The following is a 23319-nucleotide window of genomic DNA, read 5'->3' as shown; positions in this document are numbered from 1 at the left end:
AGAAACAGAGCACAAACCCATTTATTTTCTTTCTGAGGTCTACATCTGTAATAAATACCGATGTAAAAAAACCACTAGACTAGCAACAGCCAGGGGGAGGTACTGAAGGAGTTTATTCATAGGTACTAGTTAGTATACCTATGGATTTTCACACTGCCAGCTGATGTTGAATTGTATATTTCTACTTATATCCTTGCCTAGTTCCTCCTTTATTTGTTTTTCATCTTTATAGATTGTAAACTCTCTGAGGTGGAGAATTCACACTTCTGCGTAACACCTAGTAATCTTAATGAGGTACCTATGAGACGAGTATTTAATAATGATGATATTAAATAAAAATGAGTGTGCAGCTCATGACTCCAGGGCCTCTTTTATCCACAGCTCCATGGCAATTTCATGATGAAAACCTTGTTGGAAGTTGAAGAAACTGAAATGTCTTGGGCTTGACGCATGACACCAAGAATCTGGAAAACCTTGGAGGCTCTATTGAAAGTAAGTTAAGAAATAAACTACGTTTTTGAATTTCTGGACTTCATGCTGTGCAGCTGGGTTCTTGTGAGACCTGGCTCTCTTGTCTCACATGGGATATCTTGAGCCTTATGAATTCTGCCTAAATTAGCACTGCAGCATGGGTTGTCTTACAGCATAGATCCATGGGCTTTGATAGTCAGGACTGGAAGTTGTCAGTTTTAAGGTTTGTCTTTCCCTCGTACTGGAACTGCTAAGATTTGGGCAACTCTAATTTTGAGTATTGTTCACCACTGACTTTGTCCATTTTCTTCCTGGACTTAATATTTTCTCACTTTAGCTAAGAAGCAACAGGTGGAGATATGGGAAGCTTGGTCTGACCCAGAAAGGTTGAGCAGCCAGGCACACACAGCCATTAGTGATCCCTTGTGGTTAATGAGACCAGATCCTTGGGGGGTCCTGAGTCTTGCTGAAGGTCTGGGCAGAGACGTCTTACTGTAGGGACTCATCGTGTCCAGGCAGGGCTTGCAACAGCTTGCCTTCTCCATGCATTGGAATATGCTGGCTTTTGGCTTGAGAAAGAACAAGAAGGGGGTTAACATACGAGGCTTTTTCCATGTTGTTTAGATTCTGATGTGTCCTATCCAAAATTTTAATAGAAAGCTTTCTTCTCTATCCCTATGGGCCAGATACTCAGCTGGTGTAAACGCAAATGCCACTGCTGCTGTGTTCTTTGACGCAAGGTTAGGGCTTAGCTCATGGTGGTGTTGTGTCTGGGAATATTTTTATCCTTTAGAGATATTTACCCCCTCTCCCCGTCTGTCTCCTCAAGGATTCTTTCTTCTCGGCAAACATATTCCTCTGACTGGAACATATGGGAAAAGTATTTTCTTCCATTCCTTCACCACTCAAAAATGGTCAAATCAATTTGGCTAAAATTAAAACCTTTTGGGTTGAATCTTAGCCTAGAAAACTTCATCTCCCAAAGGAATCCTTAAAGAAAGTTGCGAGTAATTTCCGAAAAAGATCGAGTTGGCTTGGAAAAGAAAGCTGGGGCAGAAACCAATTGGAAAAGCCCTTTGACTTTGGTAGCAGTCGCATCCGTGTCTTCTAGTGTGCAAATCTCACTTTGATTGTCACAAGAGAAGTAATGGTGGCTGCTGACTTCTGTAGTTCTGTAGAGTCAGCGTGGTAGTCAGATCCAGTGGCCATTGCATGCCCTTCTCCACGTTGTTTTTCATCTGTGTAGGTCTTTGTGCTTCTGCTTTTGGCTGGGAATGTAAATGACTAAGTATTTGGTACCAGACCTTACAGACGTAAGAAGGTCAAATAGCTTGGACAACCTTTCCAAGTTTTGGATTGTTTAACCCAATCCTTTGAGATTCACCCAAAGTTATATAAAAAGTTGGCATTTTTGTCGATGAAATAGTGAAGGGCACCTTGATGAAGGAGTAAGAGGACTCATTTCTTGCACTAAAACTAGTAAAACTGAGCTGGTTTGTCCTAATTATGTGAATAATGTCCCGATAACTGTCCTTCCAACTCAAGAATAATTTTATTCTTTAATTTTCTTGGATATTGCATTGATTCAGGGTAACCTCTACACTTGGACTTGTACCAGTTACAGTAGTGGGTGAATCACTTGTAATTTGATGAATTCAGTGCGGGAAAGAGCTAGCATGTGGTTGCAGCCAGGTGAAGAACATTATCTGATTTGGGGTGGATGATTAGGACTTTTTGTCCAAAGTGATTCATCCAAGGAGAGAACCCGCCCAAGGAATGAGAGTTGCTCACACCAGATGAACTCTCAATCCCTGTAGCACATCTGATATCTGTGTTATACACATATTTCTAGCGCTTTATATCGAGGAAATAGGACTGGCAACTTGTATGAAATGTCTGTATCACAATAGCATTAGTTTCTTAGTAGCACTAGTGTCTTTGTTACATGCATTAGCACAGGTAGGACTGAAGTCTGGTAAAGTCTGATTTCTTATGTGCCTTCAAAGCCTCCACAACAAACCCATAGTCGTTATGATTAGAGCAATTCCTTGTAGCTTATCCATCAGGGACTTAGGTAAAGAGCATTGCTTGGAGCTGAAACAAATGCTTTATTTGACTGTCTTCGCGATGAGTAGAATTCCTATCAGAATATCTAAATGATAACTTCTGCTGTTTACGCATCAGACTTTACCTTTTGCAGATGTCCTTGCTCCTTTTAGCACTTGGAGCACGTTATCTTATACTATGGCCCAGTTTTTGCCACCACATACTGTAGCACATACCAGAGTCAGGCAAGACAAGAAAAAAAAAAAAGAGCCTTCTGGTAAATCCTATTTGTTCCTCTAAATCCCATTGTTCCACAATACACATATCTTGAGGGTTGGTTTTACAGAGAATGAGAGACCCTCTGCAGGGTACACTTACTGTCTTTGCACCCATCCCCTGCTTTGCGCTCTGTATGTCGCTCAATATATTGATGAAAATGTCACTATCGCAGGCACTGGGTACTCTGATCCGCCTCTTTGCTGATAAAGAAACATTATCCTGAGACTGAATATCAGTCTCTTGAAAATGCAACCTCTCTAGATTAGCTGGGGGTATTTTAATTGTCTGTGGACTGTAAGACAGAACGATACAGACAGAACAGGACCAGGAGTCTGAAGTCCATCTCTCAGCTCCAAGAACTGGCCTGTTGGATGTCTTTGAGCTATCTGCTTGGCAATGTGTGCCTTGAGGCCATCCGCATTTGCTGTGCAACCAGCCAGTGACCCGTGCCTGAGGCATCACCCAGGGCATGCGTGTTCTCATCCACCCAGGCACACACAGCAGCTTATTGTGCCCCTGGGCAAAGGCATCTGGGCTTTCTACAGCTGCTCAAACCTGCTCTTTCAAACCAGGATAGGCATGACCTCCCTTTCTCATCTTTTCCCATCTGTCAATCGGGAACTGTGATACTGACCTCCTTTATTAGGTATTTTGACATATGCTGAAGGGCTTTTTTCCTTCTGTCAGGAATCCTAACCATGCAGAAAGATCTCTGGTTCTTTTGCTGGGCTGACAGCAAAGAAAATACCGTCAGGGAGCAAAAGGATGATCTCTGGCTATCCAAATGCGATCTTAGTAGGAGATAGACATTATGGATAGATAGATGTTTTGGGGTGAACATGGAGTAGCTGTTGTAGACAAGGTGATACACCTCAGAAGTGTGTGTCGATGCTCTTCCTGCCCTCGCGTCTCCCAAAAACTTTGCTGAGTGGTGTATGTGAGGACTCACGTGTTCATGCAAATTTAAAGATTTACTCTACATTAAAATTGAAAAAGAGATTCTTCAGGTCATTGCTTCCTTACAGGACCTGTAGCCTTAGTGCTTCATGCATCTTTTTGTTCACTCACATTTCTTTTCATAATGCCCACTAAATACTGAATTTCTGTTACAAACGTTACAAAGAAAGCAGTGCTGCAAGAAGGTTATTATCGGGCACAGCAGACTGATAAGGACAAAGGCTCCTGATTTCAGGCTAAACAGGCTACAGAGCAACACAAAGGTGTCCCTGAGGACGCAGACCTGAACAGAAGCTGGATTCCAACAGGATCAATGAAGGGCGGGTGCTTGTGTTGTAGCTCTTGTGTCCATTCTGGTGTTAAATAATCTTTGGTTGTGCTTATTGATATTAAGTTCTTCTAGCTTTCTTGTGTTTAAAACAATTTCCAAAATTCTGTCAAAACTTTCTAGCAACTTTTTGTAATTAGCTAGTTCCTGAATTTTGTACTTGCTTCCTTAGTTCAGCTTTTCATTTGCTGACACTTCTAATTCTGGGGTAGGAGGTGCAGAATCTGGGTTAGCTCTTTATCTACAAGAAAACGTTCTTGGTTCGCTGTAATTTAGGAATAAGGTGGGGAAAAAGGCAGGACATTTCCAGGAAGCTGGAGCTAAAGGTGAGGAAACTGCATCACCAAGAAGAGCTGGAGGTGACACAACATCTACATGAGTTAAACTGGAAGGGGTGACTGTGGTCCAGAATGGGACTGCTTTGAGCCAGGGTGTGAACTGCTGCTGGACCTGCTAGTGTTCAGGAAGAGAGGGAACAGGATTAGGCTGATGTCTCCTTGGAGTGAGTCAGAGTTGTCTCTTATAGGAGAGCAGAGGAATGGTTCCTGCTAAGGGTCATGGAAAGTGAATGTTGGCCTGAAATGTCCATTGGGTTGAATCTTGGTTGCTCTCAAATCAAACCTTGCCTGGACTCAGTCCATGAACTTGAGCACCTGATGGAGATGGGAGGAGGCAGCTTTGTGTGCAGGGCACATGTGCAAAGAGGGGGCAAAAGCAAACTACTGCCATTGTCCCCACCTTTGCTTAATGCAAAATGCCAGGTGCATTGCTGGATGGATTTGCTGTCTGCTTAACTGGGAGATGGGCATAGGAGGTGCAGCAGGCTTGTTCTTCAGCTCAGTTTGTGTGGCACTTGGGTGGCATTATGCTTTCAGGGGAAATCCAAACTGAGCTTTCTGCAGGTGAGGACATTTCTTTGTGCAGGAATCCCAGGTGTGGGAAGATGAGACCTGCTGCCTGGATTTCCCTGCATGTCCCATTGAAGCTGGATGGATCCACCGTGATTAAAGGATGAGCCATCTGCTTGTAGGCTCAAAGGGATATTTAGTTCCGTATTTGGCTCAGTAGGTCTGAAAATAGGTAGTTAATTTGGATTAAATTTCACAATGATATTTAGGTCCCTAAATAGGAATTTGGGTGCACTGATAAGAATTAGGACCTCAAACAGCTTCAAGGTCTCACTGTGAATCTGTGATGCAACTGTGTCTTGAAATTAGGAGGTTTCTTCACCCCATTAGGCAATTTGATAGGACCAACCATATTAAGAATTTTAATACATTGAGGGAAGGTGGTAACACAGTGAAAGATTTCTTATGGCTCAAGCAAAAGCATCCAAGTAGTCTGTCTCTCTCTCCCGCCCTCTCTTTACTTGATGTACCCAGATGGCCACGTAGTAAGTGCACTGTAAAAGACTGAGCCATAGCCTCCCTTTGCTGATCTCAGCAAGGTCTGGCTCGCTTGCTCTGTTTGCTCTGGATTTCCTCAGGCACAGCCAGCGTGCACAGTTCTGCTTCTGACCACTGCTGTGATCTGAAGTCATGTGGGATGTTTCACTTGCTGAGCCACCTCCAAACCCCAAACTTCAAACAATGCTCTGGCTGGAAATCTCAGCCTTCGAACGTGGGTTGTGCTAGCTGAGAGCACATATAGAACAAGGAGGCTATTGCCAAGCACGATGCAGTCCCAAGGAATACACTGAATTTGGTTAGATAAATGGATGATGTAACCGAACCAGTTAACACCAGTTGAGGGCTTGGGTCTCCGTGCTTCAAGGAGAATGCAGTCAGCTTAGAATGTGGAGCCTTCCCTTGGCATTTTTTTGCCAGTTTTCCTGGCTCTTTACAGCTTTCCCTCCAACACTGGATACTTTTTATCATACCCTGTCGGGTAAACAGTTCTACACTGCAACATGACTTTCATGTCCCCAGGTTTCACTGGAGGGAGTGTTTCTCCTCAGTCCCCCCAGCACAGCAAAGTAACCTGTATTGTTTGCAGAGGTACAAAAACCAGGAGGAACGAGAGAATCGGGGAATTCTCAGCACCGATCCCTGGTGCACAAGCTAGGGATGTTGCCCCCTCAGCAGCCCCCTCTCAGTACCTGCCATCCCCATCCTCCACAGGAGCCACCATAAGAAGCAGTATTTTAGGGGAAGAAGGTACACTGAAAGCCGTCTCCCTGCCGATACTCCTCAAGCGATGTCAGTGCTGGAACATATGGTTAAGTGAAGGCCAGCAGTGAATGATTTGCCAGCTGGGGACAGAGCAGTGTCTGGCAATGGACAGGCTCTACTCCCCTCTTTGTTTATTCAGGGTGTGGGGGCTGTTTAGCTCAACGGAGCTTGTCTCATACTCTGCACTTGTGCCGTGCCTGCTGCGGGGCAGGCTATTATATGAAGTAATTATTCTGGGGACACCATTCAGTGGACAGAAATTAGGGATCAGGATTTCCTGAGAGGGAGTCCACATACACAGGTCATAAAACGGCAAGTAGGCTTGTAAGATTGACTTCAATAAACAGGTCAGTAGAGTGACAACAGGTCCTCGCAGACAATATTATGGGCTGCTCCTTGTGGGCATCACAGGGGAAAAAAAGGCACTTTTCTACCCTACTCTAACACAAAATTTATGTTGAGTCCAAAGCCATCCTCCTCTTGTCCCTCTGCTCAACTTTAGCATAAATTGACTGATGTATTCATGTGAACTTAGAAAACGTAAAGGCTGTTGTACTCCGTGTGGCTGATTGAATCAACGGGACATCTCTCCTCTTCGGAGGTGTGTGGGAGCAAGATCAGTCTGTGCTGTACAGGGTTTTTGGGGGTACCTAAGCTAGCATGGAGCAGACGGGTACATCCATGTCTCTTAGAACAACACCTTGCAGAGATACCAGCTCAGGTGCCTGGAGTGGCATGAGAAGCACAGTTAATTATACAGGGTTTAATTAAGGATGACCTGACTGTGTGACATGTCAATTAGGGATGTGTGGCATTCCCAGACTGGGAAAGGCTTATTGCTCTAATGACAACAGTTCCTGCATAAAAACAGGTTTGGCATATACTGAGAGCTATACGCATTTACGACTACTGAGAGAGATGTCCTGTGTTTTTGGGCTGCAGAGCTGGAATTTGTTAAGGCCTGGAGTTGTTCAGCTGAAATAAAGGAGAAGAAGGGAAAATTGCACCTTTTGGCCCTAATTATTTCAATGTTCTTCATAAACTTCATAATAAATTTCAATGAATACTCTCAAACTCAGGATGAGCAAATCCTCCATACTCAGATGACCTGCTGTTTCACTGAGCTTTTGGATCAGGCATTTGAGTCAAGGAAGGCTCCTGCTGTCTTTACGGGCTTTGTTTAAACCTCAGATCCTCTGAAAGCAGCAAGCTTACGCTGAACCTTTGACTGCTGAACATGGTATTTACATCTCTCACATCCACAGAAAGCTGCACATGCCTGCACTTACTCAGCCAGAGAAAGACCTGAAAATCCCCATTCCATTCAAAGGACAGAGAGAGATTTGCCTTCCATTCCTCTGCCAGGAATTCTTAGTCAAATCCTATGGAAAATAGTCCTATCTGAGCAGTAAATCTCAGATGCTTCTGCATGTTTATTCTCTATTTCCATCTCATTGGCCTGAGTTCATTTTTAACCTTTGATTAGAGCAGCTATGTAGTGGAGGCAGGCTGGGTGGGGTATGGTTTTTGGTTTTGTTTTTTTTTCTTCCTAACTCTTTTTTGTTGTTTTTTGTTTTGTTTTTTTTTTTAAAGCCGTCTAGAAAAAGAGCAGGGCAGATGGTGATAGAAAGATTGGCTTTGCTTAGCAGTGCAAATAAGGGGTCCCTCCTTCCTCCCCTCCCCTGAAAGGTTAGACTGGAACCAACTGACCTGGTTCTGCCTGAGCCAGCTCCGGAGAGATGATAACAGCCAAGGGTGAAAACAAATGAAATACCTGCATGGTTGTAGTTTGCAACAAAGCCCTACAACTGTTTGTGTCAAATCAAGACCAGCCCATTCCTCATCTGACCGAAGGAATTTATTGTATTTTATGCAGCGCTTGCTCTTTGATCTCTGATCTTCAGGGTATTGGTTGAATTTCTGGCCCCCGTTCACCTTTAAGTGGGCTCCTGAAATGGGACCTGAATTGAGTCCAGTGCAATAACTAGACATGGGTAGCTGCCATGGAGTGATGCCTTTGAAATTCCTGCAGTTTGCATTTTGGGCTATGTACTGGAGGCCCAGATCTGACTTTAAAGTACTTCCTTGCTTCCTCCAGATATGAAAAATTTAAGTTATTCCCTACTATAACACAGTGGTCCTGGCCAAACGTGGGTTCGGTCAATGTACAGAGGGGCAGTGCCGCTTGTCGGCCCTGCAGCCAGGCTGCCTGCCCGCCTCCTGTCTTAGCAGCTGGTGCCTGTGGGCTCTTCATGAACAGCAATCAGCTCTCTGTAACACCCCCAGGAACGAGGTACTTTCCTTTCTGTGACTGCAGCTGTATGGGGAAATACCTTTACACTGTAAGTCAATCGATTTGCCGTTGTGTGTTTTCCAAGGGAAGCCTGCACGGGGGACAGCTGCTCCCCTGTCTGAATGCTGCTCTCGGTTCTGATTCAGAGACGGCATTTCAGGGGCAGGAGCTGGTTCCTAATTCCAAATTTGCATGTTATAATTTCAGTCAGATTTATCTCCAATACCCTAAAAGCCATTGATAAATAACTTGAACCCCAAACTATGTTTAGCCAGAGGCTCTACAATCAACCCGGTGCTTGCTCTAGTGACTTGATCCTTCCTGGGGGAAAATTTATGGCTTCCCCATGTAGGTCCTGGCCCCTTCCCATCTTGCACCAAGAAAGAAGTAGCTGGGACAGTTTGATGCTACCAGAGCAGTTTATATTCCTGGGAGACTTCTTTGGAATAAGGCAGGACAGGTAGCAGGGCACAGGCACAGTGAACCACAGTGGATGCAATTTATATTAAATCTGGCTGTCGTCTCAGATTTTGGCTCTGCACTACCTCCCATGAGATCACAGAATGGTTTGGGTTGGAAGGGACCTTTAAAGGTCATGTAGTCCAACCCCTGCAATGAGCAGGGACATCTTCAACTAGCTCTGTTGGAGGGGCTGATTTGGAGACAGGGTGCCAGGCAGACTTCCAGTTGTAGATGCAGGTTTTGACCTCTGCCAGGTGATAACTCTGTGTATTATCTAACCACAGGCAATTGCTTTCCTGGCAACCTATTTACTCTAAGCAATATTGCTACCTTCTGCAGAAGCTCTTGAGGTCTTCAGCACTTCCCTCGTGCCAGTGGGGATGTGACATACATAACCGAATCAGTGTCTCCTGCCTCCACTGCGCTAGCTGTCCTTCCCTGGAGCAGCCACCCATCCCCTGGAGATGTCACTCAGACACTGATAGGTGACAGGGCAGTGGCAAATGGCACAGTTAGTGAAAAGCTGCAAAACCGAAGTAGGAGACCTAGCATGTCTTTCAGTGGTTATCATGCAGAGTTTGTGAACAATGCGGCACTAAACTCCCCAACAATTAAAGGTCAACAAAGCAATAGCGTACTCCAATTTGTTGGATGGCTCTGAGGCGTGGACTTGCTATTGACAAATATTTGGTGCATTCAAGAGGGATTTCACCAATGCCATCTGTGCATCAAACCACACATCAGATGGTAGGGCAGAATTTGTATGATGTTTTGGAGCATGCCAGCATCCCAGGCCTGGCAACTGTGATTAGCGCTGCTCTGGTGGCCTCCAAAGGCAGACAATAGGACAAGCCCGGCAACACCCCTTTGGTGACCTAAAAGATGTAAAATTGACAACACCAAATGACAACTGCTGATAACAAGCAGTTCATGCTGGTGCCAGACCGTTCAAGTTGGAGCGTCTCCGTTTGCAGTGTGATGCTGAGCTGGGAAAAGAGGCAGCATGAAAATATGTAAATTCTGCCAGTCAGTAGCTGCTATGGAAGAAATCCCATTTACAAACAGAGCTTTATTTGCAAGGCATGCTGCTGTCACCAGCAACTTCGGTGCAGCCATGACTACTAGGGTAGTAAAGTCTCCCTATAGAGCGGACCATTCTTTATCTCAGCTGATGAGCTAAAAAAAAAAAAGCTTAGGAGTTATTACCCCACTAATTGTTTATAACAGCATTTCTATATATCTCCCTTAACCTCCTGCAGGGGAACGTGTGTATTGATTAGTATGAACTTTCAGCTGTCCTTCTGAACACAAATTAAAGGCAGGACCTTTGATGTGATGAAGGTGAGTGTACCACTGTCACCCTTTCCTTGCACCTGCGTTTCCCCGTTGGGCTCCATTTATCTCCCGTCCTGATAATGCGGTGTCTGGGAAAGGGTCGGCCAGACGTGTTCATTCTTTACATAACTCGCTGGTCTCCGACTCATTTGCTTGGATGTGTCAATATGACTTCCAGATGTTGCGACAGACCAAGTAAACCACGTTTTGTAGCCAGCTCATTCTGTAGGCAGACAAGACAAGATGGAGAGGATTTTTGCAATAGGATTTTCCTCGTGCTGACAGAGGAATCCTGTGGGATTTAAAAATGCGTAGAAATCTCATTCCTAGTAATTTTTCTGCACCAGCTGGAGGGTGGTTGGTAAAGGAAATATGTACAGGTTCTTCTTTTAGTTCACTCACTCCTGCTGCTTTGAGTACAGGTATAGTTTCCTTGGCAGATGATATAAGCTTTGCATATGGCACTTTTGAAAAGGAGCCTCTTTTTCTAGCCAGGCATGTACAGGAAATACATAACTTTCTGGGCTTTATTAAAAACACTGGTTTTAATAACTTTTCTAGTGTGACTGATGGGAAGGAAAAACTCTATAGTCACACAGCAGAGGATTCCAAACTGTCTGCGTTTGGAGATTTATGTAGTAGTTAACATGGAGCTGTTTCAGCAACCATTGTGAAAAACAGTGATGAACTGCAGTCAAGATTCAGAAGCCATCAAACAAGTCTGCCCTAGTACTCAAGGGATGGCCATCAAATAATGTAAAAAGCAGTGAAAGTCAGGACAAAAAAATCTTCTAATGCAGAAGTTCAGAGCTGGGGAAAAAAGATTCCCCAGACTCCCTCATGGCTACAGGGGCAGGGATGCTGCAGAAGACCATTGGAGCTTGGGTCTTATCCTTAGAGGAACTGGGGTGTTATGGTGACAAAGAGCTTTTAAATTCAATTTCACGTGGCCTAAGACTAAAGACAAATTTGTGGGGTAATCTCAGGGAGATGAATACATTTCCATATATAGATAAGTGACCAGTTTGTCCTCTGATGTAAATGAGCATGGGTCCGTTATCTCGATGGTAATGGATATATTCCGATGTAGTGACCTGGCATAGAAGATTCAGAAATGTGCAAAGTCTGCTTTTCAACTCTAGAGTGGCACCCATGTAACTCAACTGGCCTTATTTGGCTCTGCTGGCATTAACCCCGTTAAGTACTTTGCATTTCATCTGTAAACAGCTTTTGGTCCTCCATCAGTTCCTTTCCCATACATGGATTTTTTTCATGTACCCTTCACATCGTTGAAACAACGATGCAAACAACAAACAGAAGAAACACAGAAACCGGGGACTGTGTAAAGCTCAAGGGCTGCAACAGTTTTACTTACACCCATCTCTTTGGAGGAGACCAATCTGCACCAAAAAAAGTAAAATTATCCAAAGAACATAATATAAATATTTGAGCTCACATAAAAAGAGGACGTGTGTTTTTAATAATGGAAGAGCTATAAGACATATGTGCCAGATTCTCAGCTGGAGTAACTGAGCGCAGCTACACTGATTTACACCAGCTGAAGATCTGCCCAGATGTTCAGAGAAGGATGGATGGAGAAATCTTCCAGTTACATGCAAGTTAGAATGACAATTACTTCCCAAGCTCAATAGCTCTTCAGAGATGTAAAAGTATCTTGTAAGCCATCCAGATATGAATGTCAAATTCCCATTATTTTCCATGGATTGTAGACTCACTCTGCAATAACATGGGTGAAGGCCACACGAATGCTGTAAGCCTACTGAGATATCTACATCCAACTCTGAAAACAGGATCTGAGAAGGATCCATGGGCAGGTGTGGGTCGGGCACACACTTTTTCTGGAGACTTGCATTTTTGTTGTGCCATTGTAAATGCTGGAAGGTAATACGCAGGTGGGAAGGGAGGCAGAGCAAGGTCAGGCTGGAGACTGTCTGACTTGTCTAACTGGGCTGAGGGAAGGAAAGGGCAGGGCAGAACCATCACCGCAGGGAAAAGGAGAGAGAAAAACACGTTTGGCTTGGTCATACCCTCTGAGGAGCCTTCCCTCGGCTCTGGGGCAAGGCCTCCTCAGCCTTGCTGAATGGGGAATCGCCTGCAACCCTGGGAATTACAAAGGGCAAGTGGAAAGAGTTAGCACATGCCATTGCTGCTCTGTGGAAATGTTTGCTTAGAAAAGCTTGAGATTGTGCTGAGATACCAAGGTGAGAGGAGTGTGAGATCAGATAAAAAATGAAGCCTCGACCCTCACAACTTCAGGAATTTCGATGCCCTGTTGTTAGCTGTAGCTGGATGAGGACAGCACATGTCCCTTGCTGGAAGGCATCCTGCAGAAGTACCACCACATGTGCCTGTCCCACTTTTACCCAGGTCACTTGCATTGTAGTGGGTACCGTGCTTTTCTCTGGGCAGTCCCCTGCTTTAGGAAATGTCACTCGTGGTGCCTTTCCCCTTTAATGAGACAAGATTTGCAACAGCAGGTGACTCACTGCTAAAGCTCTCACTTGTCTGATGTCTTCTGTGCATTTCAAGGTGAATAACACATTCTGGGACCTGTGTGAAGCAACAGCACTTTCTCTGCTTGTAGAGAACAGGGAGAGGGATGTCACAGCCTGTAATGTTGTATCTCGGATGCCTGAGAAGCTTTTTAGAGTCCCAGAAGCCCTGGCAGAGTGAAAACATGTGGTGCCTTTGAGCTGAGGGCATACAGATTCTTGCAAGCTTTGGCCTGGCAGTTCAGCGTCTTTTGGGGCAAAATTTGGGCTCCCCAGTACCACGTCTTGTGGGAGAAAGCACGTAATGAATACAACGAAAGTCTTCACATTTTTACCCAATTTATCTGGTATTTCCAGGAACAATAGTTACCCTCAACAATTTCCAAAGGCTTCTGCACGTGATGAATCATAAGGTTATGCTTAGAGATGGCGTAGCTGATTTTACGTGGTGCACCCAGTAACCAGCCTGCTGGAGGACTTCTCCTTGGCTCGTAGGCTTCACCTCTTGACCTCCTTTTCAAGCAGGAGTTAAACTATAACTAAATTGCTTTGCAGGTTGGTACAAACGGAGCCTGGGGCGCTCTTTGCATTTTCTTCAATTAAAACAGAGAGTAGAAGCACTTTGGACAGTGGACCAAATCTCAGAGAGACGTGGCGTGGCCAGAAAAGCAGCTCTGCTGGCTGGACCTATACGCTCTGGCTACGGATCTCACGGATTAGAGATAAGGAATACAGGTTATTTCCAACTGTGCTCTGCAGGTACTGGGGTGGCCCTCCAAAACTTTTCATGTTGGATAGATTTTACTTCAAAAGTGGTCAGGAACTAGTTTGTGCTTTCCACATTTCCACAGCACCGGTCCCAGGGAGGACACTGCCTGTGATCCAGGACTTCTAGGTTCTAGCACAATATATAGACTAACAACGTGAATATTTGCATTAAGATGCTTTATATAAGGCTTGACTGAGAGCAGTTGAGGGAGAAGAGGAAAGAAAAGCCCAGAAAGAGAGCGATGCCCAAGGGCACTGTGTAGCTTTGAGTTCCCTATGTTTCTCTCCCACAAATCCGGTCAATCTCTGTTTTTTTGTTGTCTGTTTGCAGGACAGGCTGAATTACAAAAAAAAACAAAACCAAAAAGCTTTTGTCCACACTGACTTGCTATGATGTTTTTTTTCTCTGGTGGAAAGCAGCTGTGGTGATGTGACAATACAGGTTTACAACACTCAAAGTACATTTCTTCCTCCTGTTATTTTTTTTTCCCATGAGTACAACTGCAGAGAGATATACATTGGTTTTCACTCTAATTACACCTCTGCATGGAACGAGCTAAGCCCATTAGCCCGACTGTCCCTCCCTCCTCCGCACACCTCTTGAAACAAACTTGTTCAAACGATGTGGCAAAACATTGCGCATTCCCCTGAATGCTGAAGACCTGGTCGAGAGGGGTCACTTTGGTTCTGCTGATATCGCGTGGCTGGAGGGAAGTTTTTTCAGGTTTGGTTCGTTTCAGGAAACATGTTGATCTTGGCAAGCTTTTGCCTGTGCAATGGAGAGAGGCAGAGTGTGTGAAAACATTAGCGTTTGCAGAATAGCTTTGCTGCTTGTGAGCACCTGCGACTACAATGTGTGGGCAGCAGGTCCTGGGCTTCCCAGTCAGATCCTGACTCCAGCACCTCCACCGCTCTGGCTGGTGGAGAGCCCACCGTGAGCTACGGACCTTCCACTACACGTGGAGACCAAGTGACTGCAGTCAGACGGGGAGACCTGGGTGTGAGAGGCACCGAAACTTGCAATTCCTTTTTCTCCTGACTGTTGCGACAGTAGCAAAAGATCACGTGAACAAATAACTTCATTTATTATGGGAGAGATGGTAGAAAACTCAAGAAGCCTATGAAAAATTGGTGGGGAGGCATTCTGCTCTGCCCAGAAATAGCATCTGCATTTGTGCTCCTTATTGAAATAACATTTCTGGCTGGAATGCTGGCAGCTCAGCTCAGGCCCCAACTTTTCCTTTTCTTCTGCGTTACTGTCTGCTGTGATGTTACCATGCAAAAGCCTGCCCAGCTGTTGGTAACAGGGAAAATGTCCTGCAGGATTTTGGAAAACATCTGTGCTTTTCTTCACTCAAGCTTCTAAAATGGCTGTGCAGCACCAGCCCTGAGTGTTACACAGATGTCTACGTTCTGCAGCCAGCCTGCATCAGCAGTTAATGTATAGAAAGAGACTGTTTTGGGAGAGGTATATATTTAATGTGCTGTGTGCACACATTCACCCTGCTGGTGTGCAGTCACCTCTAGGGATCTGGGATTGCAGCTGATAAATGCTGCACAGCGACGTTAGGTAACCTGTAGAAGGGGAGGAGAAGAAGAAAACAGAGTCCTGCTGAAGTCTATACAAGCATATAGTAAACGACTGCTGTCACCTAGATTCTGCTCCACAGTTCTCGCTGAATCTCACTTTGAATTTATTCCTTCTGGAAGCAAAATCCCTCTTTCCCTTATCCCTCTTTCGTCTGGAGCAGGGTTGTTCATGTCTGTCTGACTGTTTGTTCTCCTTAGCCTCTTACAGCTATTACTCAGCCCTTCAGGCCATCCTTTTTCTTCCTCTGGGTATTTTCAGAGCTTGGGTTTCCATGTATTCACAGGTCCCTCCCACCACCCCACATATACAATAAATCAGATTTGGCCTGTGCGTGCTCCCTCCCTTCCTGACATTTGCGTCTGGGCAAAGAAGCGGTTTGATCTGATGTGCCAGAGGCAGCTGATGGCAGAGCCGAAATCTCAGCGGCACGTGCGATAACGGCAGAGGAGGCAGGCGCTGAGCCTCGCTGACATATGGCTTTTGGTGTCCTTTTACCTTTGCAGTCACTCCAAGCTACAAGCTGGACATACATTTGGAAGCAGAGATGGATCTGGGCCAAGCTCCTCTCCCAGCCTAAAATACCCTGACTGTTTAGGGCGGGTAAAAGAACAACGCTAGCAGAAGCTCGGTCTTAGGCAAGAGGCACATTAGGTCTTGTTGCACTTGTTTGGAAATGGAAATTATGGTCAGCTTTGGGAGCGCTCACGAAAGTTTGCAATAATTGATGTGATTTTAGTGAACTGGAAATCTGAAAAAAATGGATTGTCCTGATTAATTGAGGGTAGGGCAATTGATTCAGGAGTTAGAGGCACCAATTTACATGGGCTCCTTCTGTCACTTGATACTGGTTATATCCATTTGTATGACAGTTTTTCTCAAAGAAACACTGAAATCGGTTAATATATCTGACTTGGTATATCAGAAGTGAAGTGAAGGTTCTTGGTTTACCCGTTTCTCAGTTTTTCCGTCTTTAAAATGGTTGCGAAGGTGCTTGGAGAATACTTTGATATAAAACACTTTGAAAATACACTGATAAAATTAATCATCTGTAATGCTCATGTGTTATGCTTTGCAAAGTATATCGCCACATCAAGAGCTGTCAACCTACCACCTCGTGGACACGGGCATGTTGGGCAGGTCATCTCAGTGTTCCCTGGGAGATATTTTGCTGCACGGTTCCTGGTGCCCATGGAAGTCAGGCCAGTAGGAGGGCGGCAGCAGCTCCATCTGCCTTCCTCAGGACAAAGCATCACAGGTACAACTTCTCTTTGGTAATGGTGGTCAATTCTCCTCTTGCACTGTAAGCTCAGAGACTCTTAGATCTCTTTTAGAGGTTTGCAGTGATTTTCAGAATAATTTCTGCCCTCCTCCCTGCTCTGGAAAGGATAAGCGCTATCCTGTTAGCATCTGCAGCTGCAGCTCATTCCACCTTTGCTTGTTGAAGGTCTTATTCAGATCAAAGGGCTGCTTTCTTGACCTGTGTGTAACGAACTCTTGTTAACATCTCTCAAAACGCAAAGGTGCATCTCCCCTTTTTTCTGATTTTGCTGGCATGATGCTCTTTCTGTGGGAAGTGGTCACTAACTAATGATCAAGAGTGGTTTGGAGTTAACAATATTTGAGGTTTTTGCCTTTTCAATTACATCTCATCAATTTTGACAAGTCCAATTTATTTATTTGGGTTTTACAGTTATCTTTGCTAGGCAAGTCGCTGAGGTCCTCAGCTGCAGACACAAAAGTGATCCAAATTTTGGCTGTTGTAGAAAGGCAAATAAAGTGGTGAAATCCTGCATTCAATAGCTTTGATTGTGTTCTCATAGAAAATTAATCCATTATTTTGAGACCAATACAAAATTTTATTTTATAACTAGGGAAAACCCAAGCTAAGTTCTGCTGAACCTTTGCTGAAGCTCAGTGCAACTCCAGAGGGGAGCTGGGAGCTCTCATACAACAGAGTTTTGGGGAATCTGGTGTGCTGGTTTGGGGTTTGTCTTATTATAAAGGTAGATTTTTTTTCCCCTCAAGTATGCTTGCCATCTCATCTGGAGCTGAAACTGTTCTGCACCTTGAAAATGAGGGAGATTGCTGCCTGGCCTTCAGCAGTCAGTATGTGGCTGGAGTGTAGGCATATGCCCAGTCTCAAAATGAACTTTACCAAAACTGTATGGATGTGACTTATTACTCTGTTGAATGTGTAACTGAATGCCTTTTTTTTCTGAAATTGTTAATTGTAAGCCTCAAGGTACAATAATATAGGGGCTGAGAAGAATTAACTGAGGTTTTGAGCTTCCAATTTTCCAAGTTAAAATGGAGAAGGCAAGGAATTCCTGAAAGATCTCTCCAACAGTTGTGTGGGTTTTTTTGAGGGCTGTCCAGGAGCATCCTTTCCAAGTGGGTCTGTTAGAGTAAGCACAGATGGCTACAAGGAAAGTGCCACCCTCGTGTTCAGAGTGCAGTAGAAGCCATGGCTCATTGCTGGGCACTCTCGGCCTCATTTTAACATTTCTTGAGCTGAAAGTTTCATACCTGGATGGTGTTCATGGTAGATCATCTCTAGCCTTGATCTCTTCCCACAGGTGGGAGTTGGGAGGTGCATTGTGGGCTCAGCCTGGAGCCCCAAAAACTTGAGGCACCTCCTGGGAGGTGACAAACGGAAATGTTTGTCTTCCCTTAGATCAAGCTTTCTGATATTTCCTTATATGTTTCCTGCCTTATATTTATAATTCCCTATACTGGGCTTGTTTTCCTTCCTGTGTTAGGCTCTCTTTCTTTATATTGTGTTACTCAACCATCCACATCAGGCCCTGCTTTTGCCTAAAGCCTTCCCGGATGTAAACCAACACAACAGTGCTAGGCTAGCCATTTAGTTATACATTAATTCAAAGCTATAGTAGGACTCCATTACTTGCCTGTAACAGATTACTTATAAATAGTAAAATATTCAGTGGTTTTGATTTTGTTATTCCAAAAAAACTTCCAATGCCTTAAAGCTAGACCGCACTAACAATCCATGACTGGGAAAAAAAAGGAGTTAAAAAATAATTACAAGGAACTGATTTCTCCTCATCCCTAAGGATTTGGACCCTTAGATACTATTTTATCTTCAGCGAACAGTTTAAGTGACACATTCTGCTTTCTTCAGAGCTGTTTGCACTGATTTCTGGTCAACTAAGCAAACACCCAGGCCAAACACCAAATAGGAAACCCTGTCCACTTATCTGGGGTCAGCCTCATGGTTTTGTAAGAAGGAATAAGCCTTTTTCCAGTTTTCCCACCAAAAAAACCCCATAGAGCCATCACTGAGAGTTTGCTGCACCTCAGGTCCCCTCATGAAACTGCTATTTACCTTAGCAAGTCACAGCTCCCAAGTAGTAAAACTGTCATATTGTTCCTGTTTCCAAGTTCCTTATTTATAATGTAAACATACATCCTTTTGGGAACCTGACCTTTTTCAGTGTTTGCTTTTGATTATAATTGAACTATTTGCATAGGAGACCAATTTTCGTTCTCCACTCTTGTACTCGCTCATGGAGAGTACACCGTGTTTTCTATTAAAGGAGTTGGTTTTCTGATTACTAAGGAAACTAAGAAGGTTTACAGACAATAATGTCATAAAACATGCAAAGTTATTAAACGTAAGGCCTATTCTTCGTTTTATGGGCAGACCAGGATGTCAGGGGAGTCTTTCTCCAGTCTCCCAATTCCTGCCTCGTTATTTACCAAAGCGATCAAAGTTCCCAGGCTCAAAGTTCTGCTTTGCCTCTTGAGGCTGCAGTGTGAAGGGTTTCAACGTCTATTCCCTCAGGCTTCAGCCTTGCAAACTTAACAGGGGTTTAGGAGCTAAGTCTTGGGCTTTCTGCATCAGCTTGGTCAATTCTAGCAAAACGCTGGTGGTAGATGTGGGTTTTTTCTGCTGGTGTTGGCACAAATGGGAGAAGAAATCATGGGAAAGCTGGGCTTGAGTCAGCTGTGATGGCTCTTCTAGGTCCTCTGACAGCTCAGGCGATGATCTGTACCACCTGGGTCAGCAGAAGGGATAAGCTGAATACTGTGAGAAATCTGGCTGCAGAGCCTCTGCATCAGGGCTTGGAGCACAGGGTGGTTTAGCCTCTGTGGGAGGCGCACAGGAAGACATGGAGGTGGCCCAGGATAACCTCCCATGGTGCAAAAAGGTAGGATCATGGAATAAACTGGGCTGGAAGGACCTCAGGAGGTCTCTGCTCTGACTGCCTGCTCACTTTGATCTTAGGTTAGGTTTCTCGGGGCCTTGCAGGGTTTGTGAGGTTTGTAGCACAAGCAGCTGGGTGGACAGGTGGGTTTGCTGGGAGTAGCTCATGGCACGCAGCTCCTCTGCTGACCCCGTGCGATGTCCTTACCTCCCTTGCAAGGCTGAGAGGCTCCTTGGTCACCGTGCAGTCCTTCATGGAGAAGTCTTGAAGAATAGGCTTTGTAGGACAGTGTTCTGGCCTTGCCCAGGACAGTGCTGCCCCATCCACCGTGCTGTGGGGGGCTCAGCTGCCACTACCCGCCTCGTCCTGCGCTGAGCCCCATGGCGGAGCAGCCAGCACTGAGCTGCTCACGCATCTTGCCTTGCTAAAGCCTGTTTTGCAGGCTACAGTGTCGCATGCCACCGAGTGATCTGGGGACAGTGTCGCCCAGGCCAGATCTCAGAGGGTGTTGTACTTTGATCTTTTCTTTTCTTCCCCCCAAATGCAAGAAACCACAAAGACTTCAACTCCCTCAAAAATTGCCGTGAGATGAAAATCCTGCCGAAGAACAATAGCTGCAACATGGTTAGAACATGCTTTTATTTTTATTCCTACGTGTTTCGTGCAATGTTAGCCTGTGGTTACGCTTGTGGAGCAAATAGCTCATTCCCTACTGTTACCATGTGGCAGAAGCACTCCAGAGATGTGAAAGCGAGGAGGAGCCATTGCAGTCATATGGTGGCTCCCATGTGCCCTGAGCCAAAAACTCCTCCTGTTTCGGCTGCCCTGAGTCCATAAATGAGATGTTAATTGGGATTAATCTGGACCTCGCCTGCAAAACAGCTTTATCCAAACTTGTCAGGGTCTGTAAGGGCTGCCGATAGTTCAGCGTGGGATCCAGTCCTGCGCCGAACACTGGTGCAGGCTCTTAGGATGGTATAATAGCTCAGCATAGCGTACATGTAACTGCATTGCAGTTATTGCAGAAGCAACAAGTTGAATTTAACAGCATGAATATACTTTATCTTTAAATGTGTTTCTTTTAAAACTCTCTTGCGTACGCTGGTGTCAGATGCAAGGCTTGCCCCAGAAGGTGAGCTCGTCACCCCTGAGATAAACCCCACAGGAGGACGTGGATCTGAGCCGCTGAGGATGACAAATCCACCCGCTCCCTGTGGAAGTTGTTCTGCTGGTTTGATTGTCACCCTCACAGTTAAAAATTAAGCTAAGGAGGGCTGTGTGTGAGCTTGTTACACTGAAGTTACTGCTTTATTTCTTCTATAAAATCTCTCACAACCTGGGCCACTGGTACACTGAGCATTTGGCAGGGAGGTGGATGAACCCCTCACCTGTCGCAGGGTCAGTCTGGCCTCGCTGGTGTGGGCACCCTTGCATCAGTCCCTCTCTCTCCTTATTCCTTCCCATGACCCAAACACCATCAAAGAACACTCCGTGTCCATAAAACTTACATAAATTGTAATCACTGACTTCATAAGGGAGTTTTATAACCCACCTAAAGGTGTAATGCACCACCTTTGGGGCCGCTGGGGCCAGCACCAGAGCCCTGTGCTCCTGTGACTCCGGGCTGGTAAACGCCAGCTTTGCCCCGGGAGGCGACCCTGGGAATACTGAAAAGCCCTTGGTAAGCTGTGGCTCTGCCTTTTGGCTATGAGCAGGAGAATACTAGCTACCGCTGGAAGCTTTTGCAGGAGGCTTTAGGGTGGAGGGTATCTTGGGGGGCTGCCAGGGGAAGGAGGGGGACAGGGCCTGAGGGACACTCCGGAGTCCGTTTGCTTGGCAATTGCCCAAGTTCCCTGGGAAATGGTGAAAGGCCGTTTCAGGTGTCTCCCTCAGTGACGTGGGCAAGGCTGCACACGAAGCCTGTGGTGGCAGCGGGGCCAGGAGCTGAACACCATGTCCCAGCCTCGGAGCATCCGTCTTCTCTGCAAAAACCAGCAGGCTCTGCCCCCTCCCAGCCTTTCCTCCTGGATTCGAAACAAACATTTCCTTTTCTTAATTTGTGGCAGGGAAGGGGGAGCTTCAAAAGGCCACATTGAGCTGACACTTTCCAGCTCCCCTTCAAAACCACATGTTTCTTTTCCCCCCGGGCAGCGAGGAGCTGGACCAGGCACCTCCAGCCCTCACTCCTGATCTCGCAGCTCCACCTGCTGTTGCTCCGCACATCCCAAAGTGGGACTGACGGGCGCTGGGCCGGGGGCATTTTCCTCCCTGGAATAAGGATTAGGTTTAGGTTTACATGGTCACCACAAGGGGTTTAAGGATTTGTGAATAAAGCTGCGTATTTTTGTTCTGCACCAGGACAAAAAAGTTTCAGCTCTGATACAGCTGGAAGGAAAAGCCCAACTCTTCTTCCCAACAACTGAGTTTCTTCGTGGCCCTGTGGCAGCTTTTGATGCCGGCAGCAGTTTGGTGGCGCTGAGGAAGGCTGGAGGTAAGGAGAGGTCCATGGCACCCTCGGAATCCTCAAATGGCTGGACGCTGCCCTGGGAATTCGCCTGGGACCCGGGGGTGCAGTGGTCGGTTCATCCTGAGAGGGAAAGCCCACCCTAACCCCTTTTCTCCATGCATGGCCTCCAAAGGGGCGCAGCTGCTGGTCTAGAGGCTGGAATCCGACCTACTTCTTCCGCAAAGTGCAGTCCTATAGTTTTTAGTCAAATAGATAAACCCCATGATTTTCAGGGTGATAAAAGTGATAATTTGGGAATAGCGTGGGGTTATTATTTTCCTCTGAGAAAAGGCCAAAAGTACTCGTAGCTATGAAGTGGAAAATGTTCACGGATTTATTTATTTTTTTAAATTTCATTTTCTCACAAGCCTTTCTCCCCCCAACTTGTCAGATTGCTTCGCTGTTAGATAGTGGTAGAATTTCAATAGTCTGTTTAATTACAAATCTTTATAATTCAGAACCTGAAAAAGTAAAGATGAAAAAGTTACAAATACACCTTTTAAAATGAACTTTCTCCATGCTCTGATCCAGATTTTGAAGTTAACTTCTTAAAATGCAGAGGTGTGCTCCATGCACCTTTTCCACTGATGCTGAATAACTTTCTCTATGCCGGTGCTAAAACACCTTTAAAGTTAGCCCTCTCTGTTTCCCATCGCTAAAATGGGGCTAATAATCCCTAATCTCAAAAGGGTTTTGTCAGGATTAAAAAAAAAAAAAAAAGAAGAGAAAACAAAAGAAAAAAGGTGTGGAGCTGCTCAGGTATCGCAATATGGGCACCCAGAGCATTCCTTTTGCAAGCATCAGCAAAAAATCAGTGCGTTGAACAGATATCACCAATTCCTTTGGACAACTAATGGAAAATCCTATGCCTTTTAGTCAAGAGCAACCCGGCTGGAGGATATTCATACCAGTCTGTGGGCTGCCGCTCCCCCAGCTCCTGTTTGCTGGTTTTCCCTGTACCCCAAAAGCTTGCCTGCCGCCCCAGCTGTGCTTTGTCTTGGCTGCTCCAGATGTTGTGAGTAACATCTGCAACGCTGTTCCTCTCCTCTTTCTGCAGGCTGCCGCTAGAGAGCACCCCCAGTACCTCTCCTCTGGCTGGAAGGTGGCAGCAGCACAAAGGTCCTGGCCTCTGCTGGGAGGCCGAGCACAAAGAGCCCTAAAATCTTTCCAGAACCTAAAGCATCTGTCAGTTCTGCCAGAGGTTAAACCGAGCCCTAATCCTGCAGGAGCTTTGAAGGTTTAAAAAAAAAAAAAAAACAAAAAAAAAAAACAAAACCCCCCAAAAAGTCAAGCTGCTCAGAAACTTGAGGAACGTGGCAGTTGTCTTTTAGGCAATCAAGCATTAAGGAGCAGCACTGCTGAGCATTTGGACTTGTCTTCATCTACTCAAAAGCTGAAAAAATGCCAAAACTGTTTGGCCAGAGAGGAGG

General features: G+C 45.4%; 1 long non-coding RNA gene across 3 annotated transcripts in view; it reads left to right on the top strand.

Annotated features, from left to right (window-relative positions):
* Positions 1–21874, top strand: part of LOC141746410 (uncharacterized) — a 56919-nt gene extending 35045 nt beyond the window's left edge. The window contains exons 1-5 of one of the 3 annotated variants that reach the window (XR_012588345.1): positions 252–294; positions 382–492; positions 10267–10348; positions 16292–16469; positions 21742–21854. This is a non-coding gene — a long non-coding RNA (uncharacterized LOC141746410). Of the gene's footprint in view, positions 1–251; positions 295–381; positions 493–10266; positions 10349–16291; positions 16470–21741 lie in introns of those variants that run through there. The other 2 variants (XR_012588343.1, XR_012588344.1) reach the window with 2 other exon arrangements.
* Positions 21875–23319: the final 1445 nt, after the last annotated feature.

The sequence above is a fragment of the Larus michahellis genome, chromosome 7, assembly GCF_964199755.1.
Source record: "Larus michahellis chromosome 7, bLarMic1.1, whole genome shotgun sequence".
Classification (NCBI taxonomy): domain Eukaryota; kingdom Metazoa; phylum Chordata; class Aves; order Charadriiformes; family Laridae; genus Larus; species Larus michahellis.
Note: the sequence above shows the minus strand (reverse complement) of the source record. Positions and strands in the feature narration are given on the sequence as shown.